Source organism: Macrobrachium nipponense, chromosome 33 (genome assembly GCF_015104395.2).
Source record: "Macrobrachium nipponense isolate FS-2020 chromosome 33, ASM1510439v2, whole genome shotgun sequence".
NCBI lineage: Eukaryota > Metazoa > Arthropoda > Malacostraca > Decapoda > Palaemonidae > Macrobrachium > Macrobrachium nipponense.
In genome coordinates, this window is record NC_087219.1 from 41,060,676 (window position 1) to 41,067,951 (window position 7,276).

The window sequence follows — 7,276 nt, forward strand, 5'->3', positions numbered from 1 at the left end:
CCCAACGCCCTTTTGGTACCCCCAATCCCCCAACTGCCCCTTTGGTACCCCAATCCCAACGCCCCTTTTGGTACCCACACCCCAATCGCAACGCCCCTTGGTACCCAAAATCCCCAACGCCCCTTGGTACCCCAATCCCCAACGGCCCTGGTACCCAATCCCCAACGCCCCTTGGTTACCCCAATCCCCACGCCCCTTGGTACCCCAATCCCACGCCGTTTGGACCCAATCCCAACGCCCGTTGGTACCCAATCCCCAACGCCCCTTGGTTACCCCAATCCCCAATGCCCCTTGGTACCCCAATCCCAATGCCCTTGGTACCCCCAATCCCAACGGCCCTTTTGGTACGCCCAATTCCCCAACGCCCCTTGGTACCCCAATCCCCAAGAAACGCCCGTTTGGGTCACCCCAATCCCCCAACGGGCCCTTGGTACCCCAATCCCAACGCCCCTTGGTTACCCCAATCCCCCAACGCCCTTTTGGTACCCCAATCTCCAACGCCCATTGGTACCCGCCAATCCCCAACCCAGGGCCCTTGGTTACCAGGACCAATCCCCAACGCCCAAATTGGTAACACCCCCCCACCCCCACCCCCCCCCCCCCCCCCCCCCCCCCCCCCCCCCCCGCAATCCCCATGCCCATTGGTTACCCAATCCCCAAGCCCCTTGTTACCACCCCAACCGCGCCTACCCCTTTACCGCCAATCCCCAACGCCCTTTTACCCCGATGCCCCTTGTAACCCTCCCCACTGGCCCCAACTAACCCCCCTTGGTACCCGCACCCATGCCCCTTGGTAACCCCAATCCACCCCAACTGCCCTTGGTACCCCAATTCCCCTTGGTAACGCCTCCAATCCCCACACCCCCTTGGTACCTTACCCAATGCCCCTTGGTACCCCAATCCCCAACGCCCCTTGGTAACCGGCCCCAATCCCCAATGCCCCCTTGGTACCACCCCAATTCCCGCAACGCCCCTTGGTAACCCACCAATCCCACGCCCCATTGGTAACGCCCCAAATCCTCCAACGCCCCATGGTACCCCCAATGCCCGCTTGGTACCCGCCAATCACAACACCCCTTGGTACCGCCCCAATGCCCCTTGGTAGCCCACAATCCCCACACCCCTGGTAACCCCCAATCCCCTTGGGTAACCACAATCCCCACACCCCTTGGTACCCCAATGCCCCTTGGTACCCCAATTCCCCAACACCCCTTGGTACCCCAATGCCCCTTGTACCCCAATCCCCAATGGCCCCTTGGTACCCAATCCCCCAATGCCCCTTGGTACCCCAATCTCCAACCCCCTTGGTACCCCAATCCCCAACGCCTTTGGTACCCCAATCCCCCCCAAGCCCTTGGTTAACCCCAATCCCCAAAGGCCCTTGGTAACCCCCAATCCCCAACGCCCTTGGTAACCCAATGCCCCTTTGGTAACCCCCAAATTCCCCAACCCCACCCCTTGGTTAACCAACCAATTGGCCCCTCCCCTTGGTACCCCAATCCCAATTGCCCCTTGGTACCCCAATTCCCCAACCACCCCTTGGTTACCCCAATGCCCCTTGGTTACCCCCAATGCCCCCTTTGGTTACCCCAATCCCCAACGCCCCTTGGTAACCCCAACCCCAATTCCCCTTGGTACCCCAATCCCCAACGCCCTTGGTCCCCAAAATCCCCAACGCCCAATTGGTACCCAATCCCCAAACGGCCCCATGGTTACCCCAATTGCCCCTTGGTTACCCCCATCCCCAAAACACCCCTTGGTACCCCAATGCCCCTTTGGTACCCCAATCCCCCAACCACCCCTTGGACCCCTTGCCCCTTGGGTACCCCAACCCCAACACCCCTTGGTACCCAAATGCCCCTTGGTACCCAATCCCCAACACCCCTTGGTACCCAACGCCCCTTGGGACCCCAATCCCCCAACGCCCCCTTGGTACCCCAAGCCCCAATGCCCCTTGGTACCCCAATCCCCAAAGCCCCTTGTCCCAATCCCCCAACGCCCATTGGTAAAACCAAATCCCCAACGCCCATGGTACCCCAATGCCCCCCTTGGGTACCCAATCCCCCAAACGCCCCTTGGTACCCCCAATCCCCAAGCCCCTTGGTACCCCCAATCCCCAACACCCCTTGGTACCCCAATGCCCCCTTGGTTTACCCCAATCCCCCAAATGCCCCTTGGTACCCCAATCCCCAACGCCCCTTGGACCCCAATTCCCAACACCCCTTGGTAACCCAAATCCCCAACGCCCCATTGGTTAACCCAATCCCCAACGCCCATTGGTAACCAATCCCCAAACGCCCCTTGGGTAAACCAAATCCCCCAAACGCCCCTTGGTAACCCAATCCCCAATGCCCCTTGGTACCCCAAATCCCCAACGCCCATTGGGTAAACCCAATCCCCAACGCCCATGGGTAACCCAATCCCCAACGCCCATTGGTACCCCAAATCCCCAACGCCCCTTGGTACCCCGCCCCAAACCCACGCCCTTGGTACCCCAACCCCAACGGCCCATTGGTTACCCCAATCCCCAACGCCCCTTGGTACCCCCCATTCCCCAACGCCCATTGGTACCCCAATCCCCAAGCCCCCATTGGTACCCCCAATTCCCCCACGCCCCTTGTACCCCAGTCCCCAACGTCCCTTGGTACCCCAATCCCTAACGCCCATTTGTACGCCCATCCCCAACGCCCTTGGTACCCCAATCCCCAAGCTCCCTTTGTACCCAGTCCCCAACGCCCCTTGGTAACCCATCCCTAACGCCCATTGGTACCCCATCCCTAAGCCCCCCTTGGTACCCAATTCCCCAACGCCCTTTGGTAACCCAATCCCCAACGCCCTTTGTAACACCTAATCTCCAATCGCCCCTTGGGTACCTCCCAATCCCCAATGGGAACGCCCTTTGGGTACCCCAATCCTCCAACGCCCTTGGTAACCCCAATCCCCAAACGCCCTTTGGTCCCCCAATCCCCACGCCCCTTGGTACCCCAATCCCCAACCGCCCCTTGGTCACCCCAATCCCCACGCCCTTTTTGGTACCAAATCCCCACGCCCCTTGGTACCCCAATCCCCACGCCCCGTGTACCCCATCCCCCAATGCCCCTTGGTACCCCAATGAGCCCCAACGCCCTTTGTAGTGTAGCTACCGCAATCCACGCCCCTTGGTACCCCAATCCCAACGCCCTTTGGTACCCCATCCCCAACGCCCCTTGGTACCCAGTCCAACGCCCTCTTGGTACCGTCAAGATCCCCAACGCCCTTTGGTACACCCAATCCCCACGCCCTTTGGTACCCCATCCCAATGCCCCTTGGTCACCCCATCCCCAACGCCACTCCCCTTGTTACCCAATACCCCAACGCCCTTTGTACCCCAATCCCCAACGCCCCTTGGTACCCCAATCCCCACGCCCCTTTTTTTGGTAACCCCATCCCCAACGGCCCTTTGGTACCCCAATCCCCAACGCCCTTTGGTACTCCAATCCCCCACGCCCCTTGGTACCCCAATCCCCAACGCCTTGGTAACTCCCAATCCCCAACGCCCTTGGTACCCAATTCCCAACGCCGTTGGTACCCCTATCCACACGCCCTTGGTACCCCAAATACCCACGCCATTTTGGGTACCCCAATCCCCAGCGCCCCTTGGTACCCCAATCCCAATGCCCTTGGCTACCCCAATCCCAATGCCCCTTGGTTCCCAATCCCAAACGCCCGTGGACCCCAATCCCCAACGCCCCCTTGGTACCCCAACCCCCAACGCCCTTTGGTACACAATCCCCAACGCCACCTGTACCCCAATCCCCAACGCCCTCTTGTACCCAATCCCCAACGCCCTTGGTACCCCAATCCCCAACGCCCTTGGGTACCCCAATCCCCAACGCCCCTGGTACCCAATCCCCAACGCCCCTTGGTTACCCAATCCCCAAAGCCCTTTGGTACCCCATCCCCAACGCCCTTGGTACCCCAATCCCCAACGCCCTTTGTTACCCCAATCCCCAACGCCCTTTGGTACCCAATCCCCAACGCTTGGTACCCCAATCCCCAACGCCACTGGTACCCCAATCCCCAAACGCCCCTTGGTACCCCAATCCCCAACGCCCTTTGGTACCTCTATCCCCAACGCTCCTTGGTACCCCAATCCCCAACGCCCATTTGGTACCCTAATCCCAAACGCCCCTTGGACCCCAATTCCCCAACGCCCTTGGTACCCCAATCCCCAACGCCTTTGGTACCCCAATCCCCGCCCTTTGGTACCCCATCCCCAAGCCCTTTGTACCCCAATCCCCAACGCCCTTGGTACCCCAACCCCACGCCCTGGTACCCAGTCCCCAACGCCTTTGGTCCCCAGTCCCCAACGCCCTTTGGTACCCCAATCCCCAACGCCCCTTTGGTACCCCCAATCCCCAACGCCCCTTGGATACCTCAGTTCCCCCAACGCCTTTGGTCCCAATCCCCAAACGCCCCTTTTGGTACCCCAATTCCCCCAACGCCCTTTGGTACCCAATCCCCAAAGCCCCTTGGTACCCCAATCCCCAAAGCCCCTTTGGTACCCCAATCCCGAACGCCCCTTGGACCCCAAATCCCAACGCCTTTGTACCCAATCACCCAACGCCCTTGGTACCCCAATCCCCAACGCCCCTTGGTACCCCAATCCCCACGCCCTTTGGTACCGCCAATTCACCCAACGCCTTTGTACCCCAATTCCCCAACGCCCCTGGTACCCCCATTCCCCACGCCCCTTGGTTACCCCAATCCCCAACGCCCTTTGGTACCCCAATCCCCAACGCCCCCTTGGCTCCCCAATCCCAACGCCTTGTACCCCAATCCCCAACGCTTTGGTACCCCAATCCCCAACGCCCCTTGTACCCCAATCCCCAACGGCCCCTTGTTACCCATCCCCAAACGCCCCTTGTACCCCAATCCCAACGCTCCTTTGGTACCCTCCTATTCCCCAAACGCCCCTGGTACCCCAATCCCCAACGCACATTGGTACCCTAATCCCAAACCCCTTGGTACCCCAACCCCACGCCCTTGGTACCCCAATCCCCAACGCCCTTTGTACCCAATCCCCAACGCCCTTTGGTACCCCAATCCCAACGCCCTTTGGTTACCCCAATCCCCAACGCCCTATGGTTACCCCAATCCCCAACGCCCCTTGGTACCCCAGTCCCCAACGCCCTATTTGGTACTTCCCAGGGTCCCCAACGCCTTTGGTACCCCAATTCCCCAAACGCCCTGTTACCCCAACCCCAACGGCCCCTTGGATACCCTCCCCAGTTCCCCAACGCCCTTTTGGTACCCTCCCCAATCCCCAACGCCCTTTGGTTACCCCAATCCCAACGCCCTTTAAGGCTACCCCAATCCCCAAAGCCCTTCCCCAAAGGTACCCCATCCCAAAGCCCTTTGGTTACCCCAATCTCCCCTAACGCCCATTTAGGTACCCCCAATCCCCAACGGCCCCTTGGTACCCATATCCCCACGCCCTTGGTCCCCAATCACCCAACGCCCCTTTGGTAACCGCCGAACCCTCAACCCGCCCTTTGGTACCCCAATCCCCAACGCCCTTTGGTACCCAAATCACCGCAACGCCCCTTGGTCCCCAATCCCCAACGCCTTCCCCCTTGGTTTAGGCCCAATCCCCAACGCCCCTAATTGGTACCCCAATCCCCAAAGCCCCGGTTTGGATACCCCCAATCCCCAACGTCCCATTTGTTACCCCAGACCCCAACGCCCTTTGGATACCCCAATCCCAACGCCCCACTTTGGTACCCCAGTCCCCAACCCCGGTCCCTTGAATAACCCCAAATCCCCTAACCCGGCCCAATTGGATACCCCCAATCCCCAACGCCCTTGGTACCCAATCCCCAAGCCCTTTGGTATCCCCAAGGTCCCCTTTGGTACCCCAATCCCAACGCCCTTGACCCCAATCCCCAAGCCCCTTGGTTACCCCATCCCCAAAGGCCCAACCCTTGGTACCCCTCCCCGTCCCAACCCCGCCCCTTGGAGTAACCCACCCTAACGCCCATTGGTACCCCAATCCCCAACGCCCCTTGGTACCCCAATCCCCAACGCCCCTTGGTACCCCAATCCCCAACACCCCTTGGTACCCCAATCCCCAACGCCCCTTGGTACCCCAATCCCCAACGCCCATTGGTACCCCAATCCCAGCGCCCATTGGTATCCAATCCATCCCCAATGCCCATTGGTACCCAATCCAAACACCCCTTGGTACCCCAATCCCCAATGCCCATTGGTACCCCAATCCCCAACGCCCCTTGGTACCCCAATCCCCAACGCCCCTTGGTACCCCAATCCCCAACGCCCATTGGTACCCCAATCCCCAATGCCCATTGGTACCCCAATCCCCAACGCCCCTTGGTACCCCAATCCACAATGCCCATTGGTACCAAATCCCCAACGCCCATTGGTACCCCAATCCCCAACGCCCATTGGTACCTCAAGCCTGAAAAAAAATAAAAACAAATACTTAAAGAAAGGGAAAGGAAGAGAGTGGTGGGCAATCCCAAAACGCAGTGAGACTCGCTCCTTGAGGGATGGGGAAGGAAGGTCACAGGAGTCATGGAAAACGAAAGCAGGGTAGGAAATTGTATCTTGTTTACAAAAGGCTCTAGACTTTTGTCTCGGCGAGTGCGCCCTCTGATACCTGGCCGTCTTACCTGTATAAGGACCCTGAGGTCTGTGGAACTCACTACCTAATTCTAAAAGAATGCTAAAAAACCAAACCAGTAGATTATGAAATAAGAATAAAACCGATCGGGCAGATAAACCGAGAATGAACTGGATAAAATGAGGTCTCACCTTGAGGCATTACTTTATTCCTGCAAATCACAGGTTGAGAATTATTTTTTCTATTTTGATTAAATTAATATATATATATATATATATATATATATATATATATATATATATATATATATATATATATATATATATATATATATATAATTTGGAATGTCAGGTCACTACCTGAACGATGGTGTTTCCAATTTTTGGACGAACAACTTTTTGCGTTTCAATTGTTTGCGACACTAGGCCACTACTGCAGTAAAGTTTTTATAACTTTCAGCTCGATTATAATTTCTTTTTTATCACCTTTTTTTATGCTGAGGTGGGTCACTGCCCGGAAGATAGTGTCAGCGACTTGCAGGTCAGTTTCCAAAGACAGGTTTCCTCCAGATAGAAGGTATCATTCTAGCTTGCTTTACTTTTGCGAAGATCATCTGTCACGATTGTGGTATGAAAGATTCGACTGAAATAGCTT